The sequence below is a fragment of the Oncorhynchus keta genome, chromosome 2 (assembly GCF_023373465.1).
Source record: "Oncorhynchus keta strain PuntledgeMale-10-30-2019 chromosome 2, Oket_V2, whole genome shotgun sequence".
In the NCBI taxonomy this organism is placed as follows: domain Eukaryota; kingdom Metazoa; phylum Chordata; class Actinopteri; order Salmoniformes; family Salmonidae; genus Oncorhynchus; species Oncorhynchus keta.
The window spans coordinates 66,595,931-66,604,881 of NC_068422.1; the positions used below are offsets into that span (position 1 = coordinate 66,595,931).

The 8,951-nt window shown below is 45.2% G+C and overlaps 1 long non-coding RNA gene across 1 annotated transcript; it reads right to left on the reverse strand.

The window, feature by feature from the left end:
• Positions 1 to 2,537: 2,537 nt before the first annotated feature.
• On the reverse strand, positions 2,538 to 6,118 carry LOC127909317 (uncharacterized). Its single transcript, XR_008070761.1, has 3 exons — positions 6,058 to 6,118; positions 3,968 to 5,716; positions 2,538 to 3,711 (listed from the first exon to the last, which is right to left on the reverse strand). It is a non-coding gene; the product is annotated as an uncharacterized LOC127909317 (long non-coding RNA).
• Between the last annotated feature and the right edge of the window lie 2,833 nt (positions 6,119 to 8,951).

Genomic DNA, 8,951 nt, shown 5'->3' on the forward strand with positions numbered 1-8,951 from the left:
CGCCAGTACATCAGAGCAGTGATCATTCTCAAATGAGAGCAATTAGTCAAATGTCAGGTTCCGGCTCACACTCTCTGGGTGGCTTGCTGACAAAGTCGCTCAGAGGTACCCTGTATGTCTAAAGATGAATAGCTGTGGGATGTCATTAAGTCATCTTCAATAGAACGGGACGAAAAAACAAATAAATAATGTATACTAAGTTTCTTTCATAATTAGCCACTGAGCACCAGTGACATTTGAACACTCAGAGGCATCGACCTATCCTGAGTCTGCAGCCAGACAATACTGATACCGCCATATACCTGTCTAGTTCAGGGTAGTAGTGACATGCTAATTGTATCATAAAATACACTGTAAAAGGCCCCTGATTTTAATACGATCAACATGGTCTCCACTCCCAGCACTGTACTATAGAGCTTTAGCCTGAATGTCACCTTAGGGAAAGGCATTCAGGGAGCAGCTGTAAGTTATGGCGTATTGGCACCTTTTCAAAAGTGTGTTCTAGTGAATTGGTCAATCAATGCTCTCTTTTGCTTGTGTCCTCGCTCAGTGTGGTGCCCCAGCATCAGTCTCAGCCTGAGCCTGATGCACCTATAAAACCTATCAAACACAGCAGTTAAATTGCTCTGTGGGTCTGGGTAGGCTTGGTGTTTGGCATCAAGCCCTCTGCCACCCTCAGTGTTAGGCCAGGGGGTTTAAGAGCATGTCAGGTGTAAATCTCCAGGCTGATTGATCTCCCATGTCTCCAGCTAGGATTTACCAGCTGCACAGAGAGAGGCAGTGAGAGGCCAACCTCACTAGATGCCAAGCAACACGGAGCAATTAGATCAATTATTGTTTTACGTGCAATAGATACTTAACAATCAAGCATTTAAACCAGACTTACAATCCTTCAAATTCTTCATAAGTCCGTCTATAGTGGTTTTAAAACAGAGGCAAAGTGTTTTTGACACAGTGGAACATTCACTTTGGGTAATGGTTTACTGTGCCATTTAAAGCTTTATTCCTCTGTGAATGTGTCACAAAACTGTCACTGGCAGTTTGTTGGAAGAAAAGGGAATATTTAAGGCAGAGTCTACAACATATACAAATAAAGTATGAAAAAAGACCAAAGGCGAGCTGTCAGAGTGTGAGGCTGAAGAAACTGCAAGGTCAACAACAACACCACAAGAACAAAAACAGAGCTTGCACTAAAATTCTCCTGAAGTGCTTCACTGTAAGGATAAAGACTATAGACTAACATCAAATCACAAAACGAATGAAAGACTGGCAGCACTTTTAGGCAGAGTAAAATTTTATTAGCCTTTTGGCAAGAAGTTCTGAGTTTGAGCGATGACAAATACCCAATTTAAATCAACTGGCACAAGTGCTGTCCAGACCTTGTCCTTTTTTGTGTCTCCCCAGCTAGCACGTTTGGCTCCTTGGAGGTTGAGGGAATGTATGTTTTCTGTTTCCCACTGGTTCTGGGAACGAGGCCATATGCTTCCTGACCGGTACAACTTAAAGTTTTTTAAACATTCTGAGAACGGGAGTGAAAATTTCACCTTTTCTGGGAATGTAGAGTTTTTGGTTGCAGGGAGGTTTTGAGAACATTTTACTATGGTTCCCTGAACGTTTTAACAACATTCTGAGAATGGAAATTCTATATTTGAAGGTAATTAAATAACATTCTGAGAACATGTTTAAATAAGACTGCTAGCTTAGGTTAACTGTTTTGCACTCCAAGCACAGATAGGACACATGGAAATGAGTTTGAATAGGCATTAATCATGCAAGCAGATTTATTTTTATCCTCTCTGGGATAAGATATGTTTTTAAAGCATCAGTGAGATTTGAACCTGTGATTTTCTAGTCCCTAATCATGTAATTAGTCCACTGCACCACAAGGAACGTGCCAGCATTGCAGATTTTTTAAAACTCATACAAAGCTGTTAATTTTTGTCCATTCAAACAGACCATATTTCAATGAAGACAAGCACTCATTAAGATCACACTTAACAAGATAGAGGATAGAGAGTTTTGTTGTTGCTAAGAATGTAATCTATAGTTCCATTTTTTAAATACCCTTCTTTGAACTATCTTTGAATGTTACTTTTTCTTGTGATTTTTATGTAAAGTTTTCTTAATGTTTTGAGAATATAACTTTAAATAGATCAGATGCCCACTCCTTCATGAAACCTGAAGAAAACATTATGCTGAAGTACTAAAAATTCCCACAGAAGAACATTGTTTCTTAACGTTCTCTGAACGTTCTGAGAACATGACTTCAACCCTCCTGTTGTGTTCGTTTCATGTTAATTAATATTGCGTTCCCGGTCCAAAATGACCACCACATTATAGCTGATTATAAATCCATAATAATACATATATTATCACCTAATGTTGTGTTAGATATTTTTATCAACTTATGTTCTTGTGAACATTACAAGTTTTGAACTTCTATTCACTATTTATGGCTTGTAGGCCTCATTGACCTGAGCTCATACAACTCGTTTTTGTCATGTTCGTCATAACGAGGAGACCAAGGCGCAGCGTGATACGAATACATTCTTCTTTTATTACACGAAGAACACTAAACAAACTAACAACAACAACAACAACAACAACAACAACAACAACAACAACAACAACAAACCATGACACTATACAACACGAGTGCTGACAGGCAACTACACATAGACAATAACCCACAAAACCAAAATGGAAAATGGCAACCTAAATAGGATCCCCAATCAGAGACAACGATAAACAGCTGCCTCTGATTGGGAACCAATTCAGGCCACCATAGACGTACATTTACCTAGACATACCAAAACCCCATAGATATACAAAAACCTTAGAAAAGACAAAACACACATACCAACCTCGTCACACCCTGACCGAACCAAAATAATAAAGAAAACAAAGATAACTAAGGTCAGCGGGTGACAGTTTTTGAGTAAAAAAGCATAATGTATGGATTATTTTGACTACAACAAATATTCAGATGAAACATATTGTGCTATTTATCACAGACTACTTGTGTCAAAGTTTAACAAGAACATTTGTTTTGAAACCATTTCATTTTTTTTCAAGTGGCACAAAATAACATCTGTTGTGTTCCCGGTCAAAACTGACCGGTATGATTTTATTAGTAAAGAAAGGACATGCCCAAAACAACATATGAAAACTTTACCATATTATAAAATTAATGTCTGAACACATTAAATAACAACAGTAACAATAACAGTATTACCAACAATAACAAAAACATGAAAACGTTCACAATCTGTCAATCAATGGTGGTTACATTTTTTTGGGTTCTCATGCACATGTTGTACAATACGTGGTGGTTGTTGCATGTGCACTACATTTATGGCACAGGATGCTCGTTTTGACATCCCTTGGTGCACACAGATTGCACCTCTTCCTTTTGTCTCTTCTGTCTCTGGCGGCCGTAGATCTTGCTTCTGGCCCTTGTATATCTCTCACCAATCCAGCAGAGGATGGTGTTGGAGGAAGGTGTTTGTGCCTTTGAATGAAGGGTGCCACCATGGCTTTCCCCAACTCTTCTAGGAATAGTCTCCTCTTGAATAATTTCCCCTGCTTCCAGCATGAAATCACCTCCATCCACACCACAAACGCCTTGTAGGCCGACACATCTAGGATATTGAAGAACACCCCCATGAGCCAACGTGCCGTCATCCTCTTACAAGAGTATGTGCCAGTAACCTGCAAAAGTGCAACAATCAGTAAATATAATAATGAGTGCATTCAAGTGATACTTCATGTCTTGCATAGTAATGTGAAAAATTGCATCAAAGCGTTGTTTTAATTCATCACACCTGAAACATATTTACATATTCAAATGAATAGAATTGCCTCCATATTGTTCACAAATTCAATAAGCATTTCACCAAACAACAACAGGTCTTATTTTTATGATGCAGATAAAACAATCTGGTAATAGAAGAAAAATTATACATACCTCATCAAGGTTGTCAACTCCCCCTTTGTTCCTGTTGTAATCCAGGACAGATTTGGGCTTCCTGTCCCCCCTGATACTCACAGAGGCATCGCTGTGCAGAGTTGTCATCAGGAGCACATTCTTCTTTTTCTTCGGACAGTAGGACACACAAATCTGTGTATCGGTGAAGGCAGATTTAGAGGAAAAACGATCCCTGTCCTTGGTAGTGAGTAAAGCAGTGGGTAACTCAGGCTTGTACCTTCTGACAGTCCCCAACATGGTCATTTCTTTTGGAGCAGCTCCTGACCAAGAGCAGAAATTGCAGAAATTGTCACATGTTATGCTGTGCCCCTGGAGACCTGCAGTCATTTCCAGGACCACCCGCTTCCCCTGGCTCCTTTCGGGAACACCGTCGGCAGATTCCAGGCATAACTTGTCCTGGCATCACATGCAGCCCATATCTTTATTCCATATTTAGACAGTTTGCTTGGCATGTACTGTTTGAATGGGCAGTGTCCCCTAAAAGCGATCAGACGCTCATCTACTGCGATATCTGGACTTGGGTTATAGATGAGTGGCAGACGCTCCACCCACTTGTGCGAAACCTCTCTGATCGCTGCCAGCATGTCTTGTTGACACAGGCCTGGTCTTGTATCCCGGTTGTTGAAGCGAATCATTCGTGACAACACGTGAAATGTCTGGAGTGACATAGTGGCACGAAAAATTGCCCGACCAGACTCTGCATCCCATAAACTGGTGGTTGATTTGTTTCTGGATCTGTACACCCCACCAAAATCAAGAGACCCATGTCTGCTTGGACGTCTGTCTGGTCTACCTCCTTCCAGTTGTCTTTGTAATCGCGTCTCCCCTCCAAGTTCGTCATGTTTATCACTATAGTTTCGATTGAATCTGTCAGGAACAGTTTGAAGCAGGATTTCATGTCATCGCCCCCGGATATGGCGTATCTCGTTTGGCCCTAGGGTCATCCTGATAACATTTTCAGCCGACAGCCGACCTCTCCTCTTAGGTGGGGATGAAGACAAGGACATATTCCCATTCTATGGCCGGATTGTAACAACAACCTCGGCAGGGCCCTCTTCCTCATCACTGGAATGTAACAACAACCTCAGCAGGGCCCTCTTCCTCATCACTGGAATGAAACAACAACCTCGGCAGGGCCCTCTTCCTCATCACTGGAATGTAACAACAACCTCAGCAGGGCCCTCTTCCTCATCACTGGAATGTAACAACAACCTCAGCAGGGCCCTCTTCCTCATCACTGGAATGTAACAACAACCTCAGCAGGGCCCTCTTCCTCATCACTGGAATGTAACAACAACCTCAGCAGGGCCCTCTTCCTCATCACTGGAATGTAACAACAACCTCAGCAGGGCCCTCTTCCTCATCACTGGAATGTAACAACAACCTCAGCAGGGCCCTCTTCCTCATTACTGGAATGTAACAACAACCTCAGCAGGGCCCTCTTCCTCATCACTGGAATGTAACAACAACCTCAGCAGGGCCCTCTTCCTCATCACTGGAATGTAACAACAACCTCAGCAGGGCCCTCTTCCTCATTACTGGAATGTAACAACAACCTCAGCAGAGCCCTCTTCCTCATCACTGGAATGTAACAACAACCTCAGCAGGGCCCTCTTCCTCATCACTGGAATGTAACAACAACCTCAGCAGGGCCCTCTTCCTCATCACTGGAATGTAACAACAACCTCAGCAGGACCCTCTTCCTCATCACTGGAATGTAACAACAACCTAAGGAGGGCCCTCTTCCTCATCACTGGAATGTAACAACAACTCAGCAGGGCCCTCTTCCTCAACTGGAATGTAACAACAACCTCAGCAGGGCCCTCTTCCTCATCACTGGAATGTAACAACAACCTCAGCAGGGCCCTCTTCCTCATCACTGGAATGTAACAACAACCTCAGCAGGGCCCTCTTCCTCATCACTGGAATGTAACAACAACCTCAGCAGGGCCCTCTTCCTCATCACTGGAATGTAACAACAACCTCAGCAGGGCCCTCTTCCTCATCACTGGAATGTAACAACAACCTCAGCAGGGCCCTCTTCCTCATCACTGGAATGTAACAACAACCTCAGCAGGACCCTCTTCCTCATCACTGGAATGTAACAACAACCTCAGCAGGACCCTCTTCCTCATCACTGGAATGCCTCAGCAGGGCCCTCTTCCTCATCACTGGAATGTAACAACAACCTCAGCAGGGCCCTCTTCCTCATCACTGGAATGTAACAACAACCTCAGCAGGGCCCTCTTCCTCATCACTGGAATGTAACAACAACCTCAGCAGGGCCCTCTTCCTCATCACTGGAATGTAACAACAACCTCAGCAGGGCCCTCTTCCTCATCACTGGAATGTAACAACAACCTCAGCAGGGCCCTCTTCCTCATCACTGGAATGTAACAACAACCTCAGCAGGGCCCTCTTCCTCATCACTGGAATGTAACAACAACCTCAGCAGGGCCCTCTTCCTCATCACTGGAATGTAACAACAACCTCAGCAGGGCCCTCTTCCTCATCACTGGAATGTAACAACAACCTCAGCAGGGCCCTCTTCCTTCACTGGAATGTCAGGGCCCTCTTCCTCATCACTGGAATGTAACAACAACCTCAGCAGGACCCTCTTCCTCATCACTGGAATGGAACAACAACCTCAACAGGGCCCTCTTCCTCATCACTGGAATGTAACAACAACCTCAACAGGGCCCTCTTCCTCATCACTGGAATGTAACAACAACCTCAGCAGGGCCCTCTTCCTCATCACTGGAATGTAACAACAACCTCAACAGGGCCCTCTTCCTCATCACTGGAATGTAACAACCTCAACAGGGCCCTCTTCCTCATCAGAATGTAACAACAACCTCAGGGCCCTCTTCCTCATCACTGGAATGTAACAACAACCTCAACAGGGCCCTCTTCCTCATCACTGGAATGTAACAACAACCTCAACAGGGCCCTCTTCCTCATCACTGGAATGTAACAACAACCTCAGCAGGGCCCTCTTCCTCATCACTGGAATGTAACAACAACCTCAGCAGGGCCCTCTTCCTCATCACTGGAATGTAACAACAACCTCAGCAGGGCCCTCTTCCTCATCACTGGAATGTAACAACAACCTCAGCAGGGCCCTCTTCCTCATCACTGGAATGTAACAACAACCTCAGCAGGGCCCTCTTCCTCATCACTGGAATGTAACAACAACCTCAGCAGGGCCCTCTTCCTCATCACTGGAATGTAACAACAACCTCAGCAGGGCCCTCTTCCTCATCACTGGAATGTAACAACAACCTCAGCAGGGCCCTCTTCCTCATCACTGGAATGTAACAACAACCTCAGCAGGGCCCTCTTCCTCATCACTGGAATGTAACAACAACCTCAGCAGGGCCCTCTTCCTCATCACTGGAATGTAACAACAACCTCAGCAGGGCCCTCTTCCTCATCACTGGAATGTAACAACAACCTCAGCAGGGCCCTCTTCCTCATCACTGGAATGTAACAACAACCTCAGCAGGGCCCTCTTCCTCATCACTGGAATGTAACAACAACCTCAGCAGGACCCTCTTCCTCATCACTGGAATGTAACAACAACCTCAGCAGGACCCTCTTCCTCATCACTGGAATGTAACAACAACCTCAGCAGGGCCCTCTTCCTCATCACTGGAATGTAACAACAACCTCAGCAGGGCCCTCTTCCTCATCACTGGAATGTAACAACAACCTCAGCAGGGCCCTCTTCCTCATCACTGGAATGTAACAACAACCTCAGCAGGGCCCTCTTCCTCATCACTGGAATGTAACAACAACCTCAGCAGGGCCCTCTTCCTCATCACTGGAATGTAACAACAACCTCAGCAGGGCCCTCTTCCTCATCACTGGAATGTAACAACAACCTCAGCAGGGCCCTCTTCCTCATCACTGGAATGTAACAACAACCTCAGCAGGGCCCTCTTCCTCATCACTGGAATGTAACAACAACCTCAGCAGGGCCCTCTTCCTCATCACTGGAATGTAACAACAACCTCAGCAGGGCCCTCTTCCTCATCACTGGAATGTAACAACAACCTCAGCAGGGCCCTCTTCCTCATCACTGGAATGTAACAACAACCTCAGCAGGGCCCTCTTCCTCATCACTGGAATGTAACAACAACCTCAGCAGGGCCCTCTTCCTCATCACTGGAATGTAACAACAACCTCAGCCCTCTTCCTCATCACTGGAATGTAACAACAACCTCAGCAGGGCCCTCTTCCTCATCACTGGAATGTAACAACAACCTCAGCAGGGCCCTCTTCCTCATCACTGGAATGTAACAACAACCTCAGCAGGGCCCTCTTCCTCATCACTGGAATGTAACAACAACCTCAGCAGGGCCCTCTTCCTCATCACTGGAATGTAACAACAACCTCAGCAGGGCCCTCTTCCTCATCACTGGAATGTAACAACAACCTCAGCAGGGCCCTCTTCCTCATCACTGGAATGTAACAACAACCTCAGCGGGGCCCTCTTCCTCATCACTGGAATGTAACAACAACCTCAGCAGGGCCCTCTTCCTCATCACTGGAATGTAACAACAACCTCAGCGGGGCCCTCTTCCTCATCACTGGAATGTAACAACAACCTCAGCAGGGCCCTCTTCCTCATCACTGGAATGTAACAACAACCTCAGCGGGGCCCTCTTCCTCATCACTGGAATGTAACAACAACCTCAGCAGGGCCCTCTTCCTCATCACTGGAATGTAACAACAACCTCAGCAGGGCCCTCTTCCTCATCACTGGAATGTAACAACAACCTCAGCAGGGCCCTCTTCCTCATCACTGGAATGTAACAACAACCTCAGCAGGGCCCTCTTCCTCATCACTGGAATGTAACAACAACCTCAGCAGGGCCCTCTAGAGTCCTCATCACTGGAATGTAACAACAACCTCAGCAGGGCCCTCTTCCTCATCACTGGAATGTAACAACAACCTCAG